Raw genomic sequence first — 18,053 nt, 5'->3', positions numbered from 1 at the left:
CTGTGGCTACTGGTTAGGACATTTAGGGGTTTATATGAGTTTGTATGTAGCAACGTCATCCTGCAGAAACATACATGAGCTAACATGGGGAAAAGGCTTTTTACCTCCTATACATAATACAGTACAGTGTTTTTTTTACTACTAATGTCTTTGTTTTGCTTGTGTACTTACTTATTATTTATTTATTATTCTTTATCCTTTTCTATTGATGCTCTTTTTATATTTTTTACTCTCCACTTTGCTGCTGCAATGATGTAAATTCCCTCCACTATGGGACTAATAAAGGAACATCTCATCTTGTTTTTGACACTAAAACATGCGTACTCTGACCACATATTAGACTTTTCAGTACTGAGAAGCTACATAATGATATAAAACCCTCAAAATAACAAATAATAATGCACATATCCAGATCTATATTTATATCCTGGGGCTCTACTGGAATATCTTTGCATCACTTAAAGTTAAAAAAACACTGTATTGATCTTATACTGGCCCTTCAGAGCAGCCTATGCATTAAAAACAGGCTCTTTTAGCCCTTTCATCTCTTTATAACACTTTAAATAGTATTAAAACATTCAATATAAGACTGAGTTCAAAAGCTCGGAACCAAAAAAATAATTAAAAACTAAAGAAATGAAGAAATAAAGTGTGTTTACCTTTTCGTGGTAGGTGGTGATGAGCCACAGCTCCAGGTCCAGGTTGTTGTTCCTCTTCTCGACGCCGATGAAGTGGAGGATGTTCTCGTGCTTCATGCCGCTCACGCTGTACATCTCGTACTCGTTCTGCCAAGACAGCTTGTCCTAAAAAACCAAGGCGGAGAGTCACAGATGTTATTCCCCGTTACCTGTTCCCCACTTTATTAACAAAAACTTTGAATATAACTTGTAGAAGAAAAAAAGGTAAGATAGGTGAGAAGTATTACATTTCATGACTTTTTCAGCTTTTTCCTTCCTTCCTTACTTTCATCTTTCCTTCCCTCCATCTTTCCTTCCTTCCTTCCATCTTTCCTTCCTTCCTTCCATCTTTCCTTCTTTCCTTCCTTCCTTACTTCCATCTTTCCTTCCCTCCATCTTTCCTTCCTTCCTTACTTCCATCTTTCCATCCCTCCATCTTTCCTTCCTTCCTTACTTTCATCTCTCCTTCCTTCCTTTCATCTTTCCTTCCTTCCTTACTTCCATATTTCCTTCCTGTCTTCTTTTCCTTCCTTCCTTACTTTCATCTTTTCCTTCTTTCCTTACTTCCTTTCATCTTTTCCTTTCCTCCCAGCAATATATGTATTCAGTAACATGTTAAAGCAAAATCTTAAAGGTCTGACATCAGATATAACCTCCTAATGTGTAACTTACGTAACTTTATATAAGCAATAAAACCTCTTCTTCACCTTTTATGTTACAATGCCTTACCATGAGCTTCCTAATTTGATTTCTAAATCCTCTAAAAACGCTCAAAATCCATCGACGCTTCTTCATTTAAATACCTGAATGGGGAAGATCTTAACGGCCACGTAGTCGTTGAGCAGCTGCGCCTTCCACACGCAGCCGAAGCGCCCCCTAGCTTTCACCTCGATCAACTGCAGCGGCTTCTGTCCCATGACGGGGGACGGGGGAGAAGGACCGGGATCCTGCAGAAACAGAGAGAAAGAGAGGGAGGGAAGGAAGGAAGGTGGACAAAGGGGAAAAAAAGAGAGAGAAAAGGACAGTGTTATTCTTTATTCTTTCTTTTTCTTTTTTTTTTCTTGCAGAGCATTAAAATAGCGTTGGCTTAGAGCTGAAGGTGACCGGGCTTTTTGGCTCCGTTGACAACATGCCTGAGGAGCTTAGACCAGCAGAATCACTATCATCTCCACATCTTAAATCACATCTCACAGCTCACATTTATAGACTGGCTTTTTAATATGATGCTGCTTTCCTATTTCATTATTTTAAACCACATACTGTTTGTTTTTTTAGTCACTTTCTTGTTGTACTTTCGCTTTATTTGACTGTTAAAGAGGTTTTTTTTTTTTTTTTAAAGTAAAGTGTGTTTAAAGTTCGCCTATTATTAGTGTGACGTTTGTTGGCAGTTGAGGACACGAGCTTACCCAAGCAAGGGTTTGAATTAATTAATTTAAAATTCAATTATACCTCTAAGGGCTGCCTTCGTTTGAGTTTACAGAAGCAGGATTGTAAACTGGACGGTTGCCAGTTTGAATCTGGTGACGGGGGGAGGAAACATATTAAACTCTTTACTAAACACCTGAGCAAGAGGCACATGAATGAGTATGAAAGCGAGATTAAATGGTGAAATACATTAAAAGGATTTAGTGTCCACTGTGTTGAAGCTTGGCAGGTCAAACCTCACGCGTGTGTTGTGCGTCTACGTTAATCCCGTATAAACAAAAAGAGAAAGCGAGGAAGCCAAGTGTTCCAAATCTAAAAAAAAAAAAGTAGGTTAAACACAGCTGGTGATCGGGATTAAGCTGATCACTTTCACATGTGACTTCACAGAGGAGGACGGGGAGGGGTTGAGCGGAGGACAGCGAGAGAGAGAGAGAGAGAGAGAGAGAGAGAGAGAGAAGAGAGAGAGAGAGAGAGAGAGAGAGAGAGAGAGAGAGAGAGAGACAGAGAGAGAGAGAGAGAGAGAGAGAGAAGGTTAAAACAGCATGCAATGAGGGAGTCACATTTCCAGAGGATAAAAGGTAGAGGAGAAAGACTAACACATGACGGATTGGCCTTTGATGAAACCAGATATACGCTGCTGTAAAAATCTCAACTTTACTTCCAACGTTCTCTGTTTCGCTGCCGTCATGTTTTTACTTGAACCGAAAAGGTGTGCGCCTCGCCCCGATAAGCCAGAGCAAACCCCCGGAGGGCCTCAACAGGAGCCACTCAAACACTAATAATAATAATAATAATAATATCTCCCCCCCCCCCCCTAAAGAAAAAGAAGAAGCAGTGCACGCTTGTCAATCTGAATTTAACTTCCCATAAAAATGAGCTTTGAGTTGGAAGGTTTTGACGGATGATATTTAATAAACAGGAGGGAGGAACGGGGCGGATTACCTCTTGTTTAATTTACCGTCAAAGTTTCCCCCCCCCATTCCCTCAACTCAACTCCACTCCCCCCAAAAAAACCTGATATCCAAGTCTTCCGGGCTGTGAAAAACGAGCGCTACCAGGCCAAAGCCAAAGCCAAGAAAGCCTTTAACCGCATCAGCAGTAAAAAAAAAAAAAAAAAGGAGGACAAGAGGCTTCGGCTTTTTAAAAAAATGTTTTATCGCTTGTTCTGACAAGATTATTGTGGCAACAGAAGCTGACTGTATATCATTTAGCAGCGTTTATGGGTTTGATTTTTATCAAGCTGAAATCCCGAGGCCTGGGTCGTGAACTTTGACACACACACACACACACACACACACACACACACACACACACACACACAACACACACACACACACACACACACACACACACACACACACACACACACACACACACACACACACACACACACACATACACACACAAATCTTCTACTGCCACAAAATGCTTGAGATTTATTTTCCTTCTAGATCCTATTAATGCCTTCTAGTACACTATGATATACAGTTTCTCCCCCCCGGTTAAAGAGGGATAAGAGGATTTCGGTGTAAGAACAAGAGGAAGTGAAAACAAAATGAGCCTTGTTTGGCATTCAGGTAGCAGATATATGTCATCACATGGGAAATTAGCTCAGAAAACTAATCAAAACACCAAACTTGCATGCAAGACGATGGAAAAACTAGTAATCAGGTAGTTTAATTCAAATAAGTTGCATGATATTACTTCTAGTCAAGCCAATAATGAGCTTTATATTGCAAGAGGATTTAAAAAAAATGTTATTACATTATAGGTTTGTTGCTTTAGGGGTGGAAATGAATGTTTTGTTTGTCTATTCTATATTTATAATGTCCCCAAAAGGCTCAAAGTTTCACCCAATCTCATTTAATATAGAGTGGATGCTGCAGTAGTTTACATATTGGAAGTAAAAGCTGCAGAAGTTAAGTTTTACCTCCTCTTAATGTTAAAAAAGAAGGTGTATAAGTCCGAAAATGAGGTTAAAAAGAAAATACAGGATTCAGGTGTGCAGGTTTGTTCCTTAAGGGGGGAAATTAATATTTTCTTTTGTCTATTCTTTGTTTTAAAATGTCACCAAAAAGACTCAAAGCTTCATCCAATCTAATTGGTTTCTGAGTGGATGTTGAAGTAGTGAACATATTTGAGGTATAAGCTGCAGAAGTTTAGTTTTTAGTTTTTTAACTCGTCTTAATTTAAATAAAGAAGCTTTTTAAGTCCAAATAAGACTGCAGGATTCAGGTGTGAAGCAATGTGTTTGCTTAAAGCCTCTCTCTCTCTCTCTCCCCCCCCCCCCTTCCTCCTCCTCCTCCTCCTCCTCCTCCTCTCCTCTCACAGAGAGCTGTGAGACAGACCTGCTGTCTCTACACGCTGCTTTCACACCGAACGCCGGCCAAATGACGGAGGGGGAAAAAAAAAATGACCCACCCGATGCTGAGGTTGGATTACAGAGAGCGAACCAAACAGTTCTCGAGTTGGCAACCTTGGTTTAAAAAAAAAAAAAACCCTAAAAAAACACGGAGAATGTGCTGTACTCACCAAAATGATCAATCTATGGTTTCGCACACATGTTTCAACACATCTGGTTTTTTGCCGTTTTGTGCACATGAGGATTTCATTGGCTCATAATCAGAAACAAGCGCTCTCTCTATTTCTCTATTGGACTTATAAGAAGTTTGCAGTGTGGTGAATGACCCCTGCTGATTTATCCACTCTACTCCAAGGATTTTGGTGCTTGACCAGCTGTAATTTCAGCCCTTGTATATATGTGTGTGTGTGTGTGTGTGTGTGTGTGTGTGTGTGTGTGTGTGTGTGTGTGTGTGTGTGAGTGTGTGAATGTACTTGGGCAGGCCTGTAATAACTGACGCTGAATGGACTCAGATCCAGTTTCTCTCAGTTTGGGCTTTTTTTTTTTTAATAATAACCTGCTGCGGCAGACAGAATAAGAGAAAACAGGAACAGTTGGGAGAGTTTGAGAGCAAAGCTTGCAGCTGTTATCGGTTACATCGGTAATAAAGCAGCATGTGATTAGAAGTATATAAACTTCTTACAGGCTTATATTGAAGTGAAGGTCTCTATATACTTACTCTTGGATATCTTAAGTCTTTTTATATATCTGTTGCCTGCTGATCTATTACAAGAATCCTGAATATGAATATAAGAATAATCAAATTTGGAGGTGTAATGAGAAGTTTAGACCTTTACCTCAACTCTGCATCCCTTCTTTACATTTCTACACTATAAGCAACAAAAACAAAAGGAATGCACACCAATAAATGTCACTTTAACCCTCATAAACACTGTGTGTATTCTAGTTTTTGTCCCAAAAGTCATCAAAAACAAAAAGATATACCTGTTCTCAATGAAAATGGGGCAACACAGGCTATTTAAGAGTTTCCCCCCCCATGCTGTTATTGTTTAAAATGATAATGTGAGTTGTCTTTAAATCTGCCAAAAAACCCAATTAAAAGGACTAATCCTGCTGCTTTCATTTCATTAAGATTACTAATTGAAGAGATTATTAATCTGACAAACGTCAGCGTCTCCAGACTAATTCCTTAATGTTTCACCGTGCTTGGAAATTAAACGTAGTTCCAGTCTGATCATGATTTGGAAGATGAAATCGATCACATGGGCGGCCTTGTTTTAAAATGCAAAGTGTGCAGAGACGATGCGCCCGAGAACAATTACTGCTCGGCAGAATGAGTCATTTTAAAGTCAGTTCATGATTCAGATGAGAAAATGATCTGAAGAGCGTTTCATCATACAGACAGAGACGATTCTGCTGCTTAGTATTAAAGATAAACTCATGTATGTAATGTTTTAGCAAGTGATCACAAACAACACAAGATAATTGTGAGTTTGTCCTTCATAAAAATCAAAAGTTTGTGTGTTTAATGTCAGAGTCGAACATTCTTTTCTTGCTCCTTCTCGTGTGTCTGCTCTGCTCTCTGTTACGTTACGACTCGGCTCATCAGTAAGTCTGCACAAATGTCACCCAGACAAATTCCTCGTGAGTCCATTCATTGTGCTGCCGGGTGAAATATGCGATACTGAGTCTGACCATGATGTGCATGAGGAGGAGAAAGAAAAGAAAAAAGAAAAAGAAAAAAAGAAAGAACAGCAACATTTTTCAAGGATGCAACGCAAATTATGATGGAGTCTGAATACCGACGCAAATTCCTGCACAGTTATGAGCTTGGCAACAGAGACTGATGGAGGCTGATGGTGATGGTCTGATCCTCGGCGCTGCTGCTGCTGCAATCATCAACTCCCGAGAACGTTTTCCCGTGCATTCGAGATGGACTCTTCTCTTTCTTTTGTGTCTGCTTTGCTTCCTCGTCTGTCTTCCAGGGGCTGTGGCCTGACGAAGGAAGGGCCGGGCCCAGCAAGTAAAGCGAGGCAATGCAACGCCAGGCCGTTCCCTCGGGAGTCACCGGATCCCTTGTCCGATCACAGGGCGCCGTGGCCTCAAACGAAGGGGGGGGGTGCATTACACTTAGTCAGCACACCACAGGGAAACAGGAAAACAGAATCTGCTGCTTCACGCATTTCTTCCCCCAACCCCTCCATCGTCTCCTCGTGCCCTAATCGGGTTACACCTTCGTCTATTACCGCCAGAACAAGTCCTTTAAAAAGTCTGGCTCTCTTTTGGTTCCTAGGGTTTAGGTGAACGTAAGTACACTCATCCAATTAAAAATGCCAATCTAAGCTGTGAGGTTTTGATCTTTAAATGAAGGTAAGTCAAGTCCACTGTTGCTCAGAGATTCTGGGTTTTATTAAGCGACTGCAGCCGTGCTTCAACTCCAATTTTATCAATTCTGAGCCAGAGTAACATTTGCAAAAGGCTTATACCACTCTTGTACTTAAGTCATTACACTCTCCGGGTTTGAAAAAGTGTTCCAGGTAAGAGGCGAACGCTTCCCTACTTATGCAAAAATGTATCCGCACTCCTCCTCAGTCTGCATATGAGATGGTAAAAACCGCAACGCTGCCGGATTCAGTTTCCTAAAACAACCTACTGCTCCGTCTCTCTTCTGCACAACGTGGTGAGCCCATAGGGTCTAGAAAAATTAACCACTCTGGAAAAACTGGGTCACATCATACACAATGCATTACATAAACATCACAGGTGGGACATTCATAGAAGTAAAAGAGAGAGAAAAAAGAAAAAGAAAAAGAAGGGGGGGAAGGGTGGGCTGCATTCGGAGCCACGTTGGCCACTTTCCACCCATGCACAATACATTTTCAGCAAAGGGGGGGGCACAAAAAACATTCATCCATGCAATAAACCCAAGCAGAACCCCCTCCCCAAAAAAATAACAACAGATAGAAATGTGTAACGAACCGAGTAAACAAGCGGTGGCGAAATAAACCAAAAAAAAATAAAATAAAATGGTGATCTGGAGGAGGGGGGGATTATTGAGGTGGAGGATTCATACCAAGCTCTGAACCCCAAAATGAGAAAAAAAAATAAAAAGGTGTGGGTGGGTAAAAGTAAGTAAGTGTTTCAACTTCAATTAAACTGCTCTTACCTCCACCATAATGTGAAAGGCGTGCTTGTTGAAAAAAGGAACATAAGAAAGCAAACAGAGGAGGAATTATTTGCTATTTTTCTGTGTCGGGTTAGTGGATGAAATAGAGGCAGGGTTAGAGAACTTCCTTCAACCATGCTGCTTACTCCAAAAGCTACTTAAAGGACGCATGAAGGTCCGTTTGTAATCCCACACTGATCCTAGAAGCGAGACGGAGCTTAAATGATGCTCTTTAGTAGGAAAAACTTAAATATGATGAGAAAAAACTGGACAAAAGATGATGAAACAAACATGAATGTAAAGTCTGCAGAGCCCAACAGCATCATGAGTAGTGCAGATGCATCAACGTATTCACACGTATCCACAGTAATAATAATGTGAGACACAGATATAGTATGTTAGGTGAAGGAAATGATCTTATATCCTTTCAAAATGCTCCAAAGTAGAGGTCAATGCAACCTTCAAAAGACACACTAGAGACATATTTGCTGGTTTCAGTATCAATAATCATAATGTGAGACTATTGCTTTTGTACTATCCACTTTTGTGCTGCAATGATGTAAATTTCCCCCCATGGTGGGACTTATAAAAGGGATGTTTTATCTTATATCTTACATGCAGTATGTCGGGTGAAGAAAGTAAAGAATAAAATCAATCCCTTAAATAAAAAATGCTCTTTTACTAGAGTCAATCCAAGCTTCAAAAGAGACACTGGAGCGTTTTTTGATGCCCTACGTTAGGAAATTTAAACATTTTGATTCAAACTTTTGGTAAACGACATTATAAGCTGCAAGTATTAGTCGATTATTTGATTAGAAAATGAATTTAAAGTCATTTTTCAAGCAAAATATTTGATCAGATGTTACGATTTAATGTCAAACAGGATAATAAACTGATGTAACTTTTGACTGATAATAAACTGATGTAACTTTTGACTCGACGTTATAAAATCAACATTTTACAGACTTAACCAATCAGTTAATCAAGAAAATATTGGCTACCAAAGAAAGGCTTTAAATATTTGATATGCTGCCACGTGGAAGACAAAGAAATGTTGGTTGAATTAAGCGATGAGACAAAAAGAATTCGATCCCCGAAGACACGAAAAAAACAAGAAATAAAACACAGCAGCTTCTTTTCTCAAGCTGTTCATCGCTCACAGATTTCATTTTTCATCTGTCAACACTCAAACACAGCAACACATGTGTATAACACAGCTGCAGTTGCACAACCAGCAGTGTCGAAATCACAACTGCTTGACATCATGAAATTTTAATCTCTTAACCAACATGTGAAAAAAAGGGGCAGAATTTTTCTTTGGAAAGCAGCAAAATCTCCCAAGACAAACAAAGAGTGTGTGAGTAGCTGAGTAATAAAGCAATTGACCAATCGATCCCTGAGATGGATTAAAGATGAGAAAATAGGGTCCAAAAAAAAAAAAAAAAAAGGTCCCAGACTGGTGTTTTAAGTGCTGCAGCGTTGTGGGGGGCCCCTCCGTGTGAAAGCTGTGGGTCTGTGTACTCAGACAGAATCAATTCCAGTTTGCCTCCACTTGGCACTCTGGTGTGAATAATGGAGGCTTGGTGGCAAATATGCAGTCCGTGATAGACCGCGGTCATAATGACATAATGACAGCGTGGATATAAAGTTACGTCTTTGCTGGGGTGCCGTTTTTTTCCTCTCTCTCTCTCTCTCTCTCTCTCTCTCTCTCTCTCTCTCTCTCTCTCTCTCTCTCTCTCTCTCTCTCTCTCTCTCTCTCTCTCTCTCTCTCTCTCTCTCTCTCTCTCTCTCTCTCTCTCTCTCTCTCTCTCTCTCTCTCTCTCTCTCTCTCTCTCTCTCTCTCTCTCTCTCTCTCTCTCTCTCTCTCTCTCTTTCGTCTTTTATTGGAGAGTCTTTGAATAAGATACGAATGCAAGAAAATGTAAATTTGGTGATGAAATGTGAGAACTCCACCCAAAATAAACCTCACAACTGGATGTGGAAGTACAGAAGAAGAGATCTTTTCATTGAGGTTGGTTCAGTCTAATTTCCTCATTGCCTCGCATTGTAAAAAAAAAAAAACACATCAAGAGAACCACAGCTGTGATAATGGATCCATTAATAATTTTTAAGTGGAATAATTACTGTTGAATCATGCAGATGTTATGTTTATTACCTTAGAAAAGAAAGAAAGTCTAATACAGTAGATGCAATGCACTTACTGAACTTTGATGTATTTCTTTCTTTTTTCCACCTTTGATTATGAACCGCAGATAAAAAATGAGACTAAATTCAATGTCGGGAATGTGCAAAATAACACAATATCAGTGTTTTCTGTTGTGTATTTATCTTGAATTCACTTTATAAAAAAGCAGCTCAAGTTTCTGGATCATAAACACTTTAATATAATATAAATATTTAGTGTAGCGTTACTCAAGAAAGCGAGGAATCTACATTGTGTATATGTTGTACGTCTTTGTCCTTTGGCTGTGTTGAGTCTGCAGCTGCTTGTTTATGACATAATCACATTACTACTCCTTTTAATTAGAGATTTAGATTAAATGCGCACAGTGTGATGCAGAGCTCTGCCGTTTAAAAAAGGACCCGGCGCAAATGTAGTTGGCACGAACTTGCAGATGCTGACGGAGAACAGAGAGAGGGGGGAAAACCAACGATTTCAATGACTTTCCATTTATATACATAGAAAGCTTTAAAAAGTACAGGTTAAGGTGATATTAAAAATACATGAAGACCATTTCAAGCAGTCGCCCACCATTATTCTCAGTACAGGCTCAGTCCATTTCTCTACACCTTCCATACAAACCACTGTCAAAGTCCATCCATGTTACCCTCTGCTTCAAATATGCAGGTGACACCATCATCCTCGCACTGCTCAGTTACATTTCAGATCCATTTTTACCATTTAAACACAATATAATGGCACTTTTCTCAGCCGTAACATCTAAAAAACTAAAAGAACTACCCCCAAAACGCTGGTCCATTACCCCAAGTCTCACCATTAAAAGGTATCAGCTACCTGTAAACTAAACCACCTGCCCCATCCAACCCCATGTTCTTGTTCTTCTCATGTGCTGAAGCATTATTGAGCCACTTCTTTTGGATGGAGTCATCTGCTTAGAGTCGCCAAAAACAGCAAACTCATTGGTATTCCCCATTTTTATCACCTCATCCCTGATCTGTAAATCACTCACAATCACACATGACCCAGACAACCATGTTACCCTCTACTTCAAATATGTAGATCCCCATTTAAGCACAATGTGGCAATACCTGTCTCTACCTGTAGAGCTGGGTATCGCTACTCGAAACCTTTAAGGTATCAACCGAAATAAATCGATACCAAGTACGATCGAAACAATACCGGCAATCAATCCTTTTTGCACCCAGAGCGATAAAATATGACTATTTGTACGGACTAGCTCACAGCCAATTAACACAAGCATTCTTGGGTTTAATGCGACATGTGATTGGTCCACTGCCACAGCAGCTACGACCCGTCTGTGGTGGTAAAGTCGTGGTGAATTTGAGTTAGCGCTCTTCGCAGTTCAGCAGCCAAGATGCCACCTAAACGCTATAAAGTGTCTCTACAGCCCTAGTATTTGGTTGGACTTGGGCAATTCAGTCCGCACCCTTAAAAGCATCGAGTTTGGTACCAAGACAAGTCCGTAAATGTAATTGTCTAAAAATCGGAGTGTGTGGTGACCAGTATCAACGCTGTTAACAACCAGAGGATTAAGATGTCCTATGTTGCCAGATTATGTCTAGATGCCACCTAACCGCTCTAAAGTATGGGTATCGAGTGAAGTACTCAGTTGGTATCGGTATCACTTTAAGAATACTTGGATTGGTAGTGGTATCCTAATTTTTTTTAAACAATACCCAGCCATAGCAACCTGTAAACTAAACCACCTGCCTGTCAAACCCCACCTTCTTCTTCTTCTTCTCCTCCTCCTTCTTCTTCTTCTCAATCATTATTAAGCCACTTCTTAGCCTGCAAACTCATTGGTATTCCCAATTGTGGCGCCTCATGCCTGATCCTACAATCACACTTTACCCCCCCCCCCCCCCCCCCCCCCCCCCCCCCTCCCTTTTCCTTCTGGCCCATGTGCAGAAAGGCCTGTTTCAGCAACAGCATTGTTCCTACAGCTAAAACGAGCTTTAAATAAGTAATTTCCTAGAAAACAAGAAATCCCATCGGTGGTGTGACGAGTGTCAATGCAAGTCTTTGTCCCCCGTTGTGTGACCGTGTAATTAAGTGTCCTGTATTTGGTATAACTCTGAATGTCTTACTTGTTTATTCCTAAAGACTTTACTCCTCGAGGACCATAGCTATCTATATTAAGTAGTGTACAATATGCTCTAATGAATGTGGTACTGATTTACGTCATGTAGCATAAATTAAGTCCAGTATTACTCAAGGCTGGGGCAATAAAATTAACTTGAATGATAAAATTTAGACTTTTCTTTTAACTCGATATGGATGGATCTAACAACAGCCAGGTATTCTGCAAGTTTTTGGTCTGTTTCCTACCGCAGCTAACGAGGCTACGCTAGACTAGATGGTTATCAAGGTTGAATTCCCGCCACAACTCCTCCTGCTGAGCTTAGTACTGTATTAATTGTTTGATTGAAGCTTGTTTCAAAGATCTAGATAAATTATTCAAATGGAGAACAACTTAAAGGAATAGTTTGTCGAGCTGGGAAGATCGATAACACTCATAACTAAGTCGTTTATTTTTAAACAGTTTACGCTGTTTATTCTGCTTTAATCAGGCGAGTCAGTAACCTGTGGTGTCGTTTTTTTTTTCTTTTTAACTTTTAACAGTGCAAGAATTGCTAGAAGCTGTCCTCAATGACTTTGCAAGAGTGTGCTGTTTGACTGATTGTGGAGTCACCTCTGCTGTTTTTTCCCCCTTTTTTTATTTTTTTTAATACAGCCTGTGGTGCAACATGAAAACATTCTTCACCAACACCCCCCCCCCTAAAAAAAACCCCAGATATAAATAAACCCCTTCTTGTGCTGCCTCCATGCATCTCCTCTCCATTGCTTTTTCCATATCACATCCAAAAATACTGATCAATTACAAGCTACAGAAGCCAGATGAAACTGCCCTGGATATCAGATACACGCCTGTGTTTGTTTTAGGTCTCTTTCAAGTGGCGGGGCGGGTGGGGTTTAATGCATCACCCTCCTGATTTTTAAACACATTCCTCTTTGCGAGCGACCTCCTTTTTTTTCTCCTTCTCCTCCTCCTTCTCCTTCTCCCGTCCTTCATGCACACACACGCCGCTATACACACATCGGCATGCTTTCATCTTTCTATTTATCAATGCTTTTCTTTTCATCAATCATTATCCAATCCACTCTCTCTTCTCTCGTGATCATGCTTTTAATTTACACATCTTTTATTTATTCATTTATATGTTTCCAGGTGTTTTATAAGCGGTGTTTTTCCAATGCACATTAGTGTTTGTACCCTTATTGTCTTGTTTTTAAATACACATATATATATATATCTATTCCCTGCTATGCTTTGGCACTGTGCAAATACAGTAACTAAGTTGAAAGAATTGCATGTCTCTCTCCTCTCTCTCTCTCTCTCTACCTCCCCCGCACTCCCCACCAACCTCTCTCTCCCATCCTCCTCCCACCCACCACCATCCTCAGAGCAGAGCTGCAAGCATCTCTGTGTTTAGTTGTTTGCCTATATAAAGCTCATCAATAATGCAGAGGCCCCTGACTCCTCTTCCATACGGTGGAAAGCTCTGCATGGGTTTTCTTTTTTCCCTCTCTTTCTCTCACTCTCTCTCTCTCTCTCTCTCTCTGCTATAGCTGCCGCTGCTGCTGCTGCTGCTGCTGGGTTAAAACCACCTCAGGATCATAAAAAATAAATTAATCAAGATTTTTTTTTAGAAGAACAGCTTTGTTCGCACTCTTATGACATTTCTTTTAAAATAAAAAAGGTGGCACAAATGGCCTCTGAGTAAATTCTGTGAGTCAAGTGAAGACATGTGAATCATCACAACTGTACATATGAGGGGTTTTTTTTATGACTTAGCAAGCCACAAAAGAAGAGGGGAGAAGATAAAGAAGGAGAGAGAGAGAGAGAAGTGTTATGTGTGAATGAGGGAGGAGGAGTAATGAGAGGTGAACGAGTGCACCATTAAAGATGTGGGTCAGAGCTCTGTTTTAACAACAATTATTCTTACGTGAGCGGCACAATATGCACTTATAACGTTGGGAGTGTTTTAAAAAGGCAGAGCACCTTTTGTGTGATTAAAAGCGGAGTGACGCAAAGTGTGTGGTTTAAATTAAAGTCCTGACAGTCTGGTGTGTGTGTGTGTGTGTGTGTGTGTGTGTGTGTGTGTGTGTGTGTGTGTGTGCGTGTGTGTGTGTGTGTTTGAGTCTGGGGAATAAAGAGAGACAGAACCAGGACTTCTCTCATCTCGTCCTTTTTAATACGACTTTTAAAAGGAAGAAGAAGAAGAAAAAAACCCTGAAAAAGCAATTATCTGAATGTAAACTTTCTATACAGTGAGCTCACTCTGGCTGACCTTCGCTCTGCTGCTCTGCTGTTCGGGTCAGAAAAGGCCGAATTTTTCTTTCAGCTCACAGAAAAACTGGATCAAACTGACCGGGTTTGAGTTTTCTACTTTCTAAACACCTTCCTTTGTTTGCAATTAAAGGGCAAACTCTAAAAGCAGGAGTGTCAAACTCATTTTAGTTCAAGGACCTCGGACAGACCTACAAATAATATAAATATATGCTATATTTAATGAAATAAGCCATCTATTTACTGTGAAAAATGAGCAGTTTTAATATAGTATGTGCTTTTTTACCTATTATTTTGCACAAAAGCTGCTTGACAACATTCAGAGAGCAGAGAAAGTGTATTCTTTTAGGTTTTACACCACTACTATCACACAATATCATGTCCTATTTTCAATTTAGACATGAAAATATAACATAGCAATACTTATTTAAATGTATTTCATTGAAACTTATAAAAGGGACAAAATTACAAAGAAATCCTCTACTTTAACTACTTTTAACACTCTTTATAAGACAACAATCTTATTAAAACGATTAACTATTAATTCAACAAAAAAGCCAAAAATGTGTAGCAATTACATTACATTTTGGGCCACTTAAGGAAAAGTCATTAAATTCCAGTGTAAAAGAAATTTGTGGTGAAAAATTTGAATTATTTTTCTGTAATTTTAACCCTTTGCAAAGTTATCCAACGGGCCCACGAGCCGTATGTTTGACACCTCAGCTCTAAACTAGACCAAACTATAAACAGCCACTTTAAAAAGAAAGAAGACACCATAAGCAGGTTTGATTGACAGGTGACACCACAGCAGCGATGACGGTCGTGGACCAGACGTGACATGAAGACAACAGGACAGAAGAAGAGGTGCTGAAGAGTGTTCATGAAGTCTTTCTTATTTCTTATTTTATTTTATCTTAAGTTTACCGCTGGCAGGACTTACATGTGTGGGGACAGCGCCGCCGGATACGCCAACTTGTGATGTCTCCACATCCAGAAGGAGAAGAGGACGACGGCGGCCAAGCCTATGATGGGACCCAGCGAGTAAAGCAGCGTGCTGAAGAGCTGAGGCTTCTGGGAGAATGGGTTGGAGGTGGCTACGAGAAGAAGACAGAGGAAAAATTAGGATAAAACTTTACTTTTTTATACAGGGAAACTCTCTTTTAGTTCAATTTTACTTCCAATTTAACACTTTTTATATCCTCTCTCGATGCATTTTATGTTTTACGTAAAGCTCTTTGAATTGCTTTTGTTGCTTAAAAGTGCTATACAGATACATTTGGCACATATAAATGAAAGTAAAGGGATATAATGAGGGGAAGAACAGAAAGGAAGAAGGAAAAAAAGATAGGAAACAGTGTGCCTGATTGCCTGACATTGTGCTACATCATCTCTAAGTGCAGCACTGACTCTGCTTACAGCTTACTGCCACTGTGCTTAGGGATAATATCAATGCACGCACACACACACACACACACACCAGCACACACACACACACACAGCAGCAACAGCAGCAGCAGCAGCAGCAGGATTAGCAAATCCATCTCGTGACATAACGTAATCCGCCTGCCAAAAATAACAGAGCTCTGAACTGTGTCCGACCCCTGCAGGAGTTGCAGGGGTGACGCCTGCTGGCTCAGCCCGTCCTCCCATCACAAGGTGTGACAGTCCGACTCGGGCGCTGCTGTCAAAGAGTGTACACCGCCATCAGGGTGGAGGGGTGGGGGGTAGAGGGGGGGGTACCAGCTGCATCATAGGAAGCTCTCAGGGCATTTACAAGAGAGATTGTGAGAAGTTTTTTGCTCTACAGGGTTTGTCTGCAGGTTCCAAACAGAGAGTCACATTTAAAGCGATAGAAAGAGACAGAGCGGCCCCGTTGGATGAACACTTGGCCGTCAAGAGTGTGAAGTGACGACCGTGACGAGTGACACCAGAAGTGGCGCCTGATTGATGAACGCACATGAAATATTATGAGGCGGCGGCAAAGAGAGAGATGTATGATGTGTTTCCCCCCCCCCGCATCCTCAGAGTCCCTCCATTGTTATAACACTCATCTTCATTCATACAGTCCAATGTGATCTCATGTGGGTCAGTAAAAAGATAGAAGGAAGGAAAAGAAGACAAGACGGAAGGAAGGTAGATAAGACGGAAGGTCAGATGGAAGGAAGAAAGAAAGAAAGAAAGAAAGAAAGAAAGAAAGAAAGAAAGAAAGAAAGAAAGAAAGAAAGAAAGAAAGAAAGATGCAGCCTGTCGAGGAGTCCAATCTGGCCCACCCTTTCTTTTGTTTCTTCCATCTTTCCTTCCTGTCTTCTTTTCCTTCCTTCCATCTTTCCATCCATCTTTCCTTCCTGTCTTCTTTTCCTTCCGTCATCTTTCCATCCATCTTTCCTTCCTGTCTTCTTTTCCTTCCGTCCATCCATCTTTCCATCCACCCTATTCTTCCTTCCATCTTTCCTTTCTGTGTTCTCTTCCTTCCTTCCTTCCTTCCTTCCATCCATCCATCCATCCATCTTCCCTTCCTGTGTTCTCTTCCTTCCTTCCTTCCTTCTTTCCATCCATCTTTCCTTCCTGTCTTCTTTTCCTTCCTTCCGCCCTTCCTTGCATCTTTCCTTCCTGTGTTCTTTTCCTTCCGTCCATCTTTCCATCTACCCTATTCTTCCTTCCATCTTTCCTTCCTGTGTTCTCTTCCTTCCTTCCTTCCTTCCTTCCTTCCATCCATCTTTCCTTCCTGTCTTCTTTTCCTTCCTTCCGCCCTTCCTTGCATCTTTCCTTCCTCCCTTTCATCCATCTGTCCTTTCACCCTTTCTTCCCTCCCTCCTTTCTTCCATCTTTTTACTGGTCTGTTTCCCTTGATATAGAGTGATAGAGTGATAGAGCGATAGAGCGATAGACTTCTCCTCTTTAACTCAGACTATGAGGAGCGACAGAGGGCTCTTTACATTATAAACCATATTAAGTGAAAGAAGAATACATTATGTAATCGTATGGCAGAAACATTACGCAACAGTCGGCTTCTCGCTCACACTTCTTATTGAAGTGGACAATAAAGAAGCTCCGTTATGAAAGGACGTGCTCTGGTTTTAATGTATTTCACACTATCGGACACAAGTAGAGTCTTTACTTCTTCTCTTTTACCCCATTTTGCTCTTAAAGTGAGTAAAAAAACAGACATTATCCTCCCTTCAAAATCCCTGTTTCTGCTGCTGGATTTAAATAAATATAATAAAGTTGGTGTGTGTGTGTGTGTGTGTGTGAGTGTGTACGTACTGTAGGCGGTTGAATGGTGCGTCTCGCTCTGCGGGGGCGCGTTAGGGGGCGTACAGGAACCTCTCGTTGCACATGTTGCCTTCACAGCAGCAGAAGAAGACGTCTGGACTCTCCTTCCTCTCCACACACTCGTTACTGCGGAGGACCAGGAAGTGGAAGTTTCAAAACAATGACAGAAAATAACAACAAAACACACACACGTGTCCTTTCTTTCTGTTGTGTAGACTGTAAATCAGTGCACACACACGCGCACACACACACACACACACACACACACACACACACACACACTTTTCTCCATGCACTTACTGCAGAAGACAGAAAGGGGGGGGGGGGGGTGATGTTTTCTAAAAAGCATGCTCACAAACACACTCCTACACAAACACACACACAAAGTCCTCTCCTTCCTCTCTGTTCCCCTCGCCACCGCACAACACATGAAAGAAAAATATTAATAAAATAACTCCTACACAAACACACACGCACACACACACACGTGTACTAACAATCACACACTCTCTCTTTCTTTCTCTCTCTCTCTTTCAACACTCACACAGTCATCAGATAAAAGCCAAAAGGAAGTGGCAGCCGCCCTCGACTTGCTC

General features: G+C 40.9%; 1 pseudogene; it reads right to left on the bottom strand.

The window, feature by feature from the left end:
• LOC133976659 (activin receptor type-2A-like) overlaps positions 1-18,053 on the bottom strand; it is a 56,063-nt pseudogene that overhangs the window by 6,876 nt on the left and 31,134 nt on the right.

The sequence above is a fragment of the Scomber scombrus genome, chromosome 24 (assembly GCF_963691925.1).
Source record: "Scomber scombrus chromosome 24, fScoSco1.1, whole genome shotgun sequence".
Classification (NCBI taxonomy): Eukaryota; Metazoa; Chordata; class Actinopteri; order Scombriformes; family Scombridae; genus Scomber; species Scomber scombrus.
The sequence above is the reverse complement of the archived record's forward strand: the minus strand, read 5'-3'. Positions and strand labels throughout refer to the sequence as shown.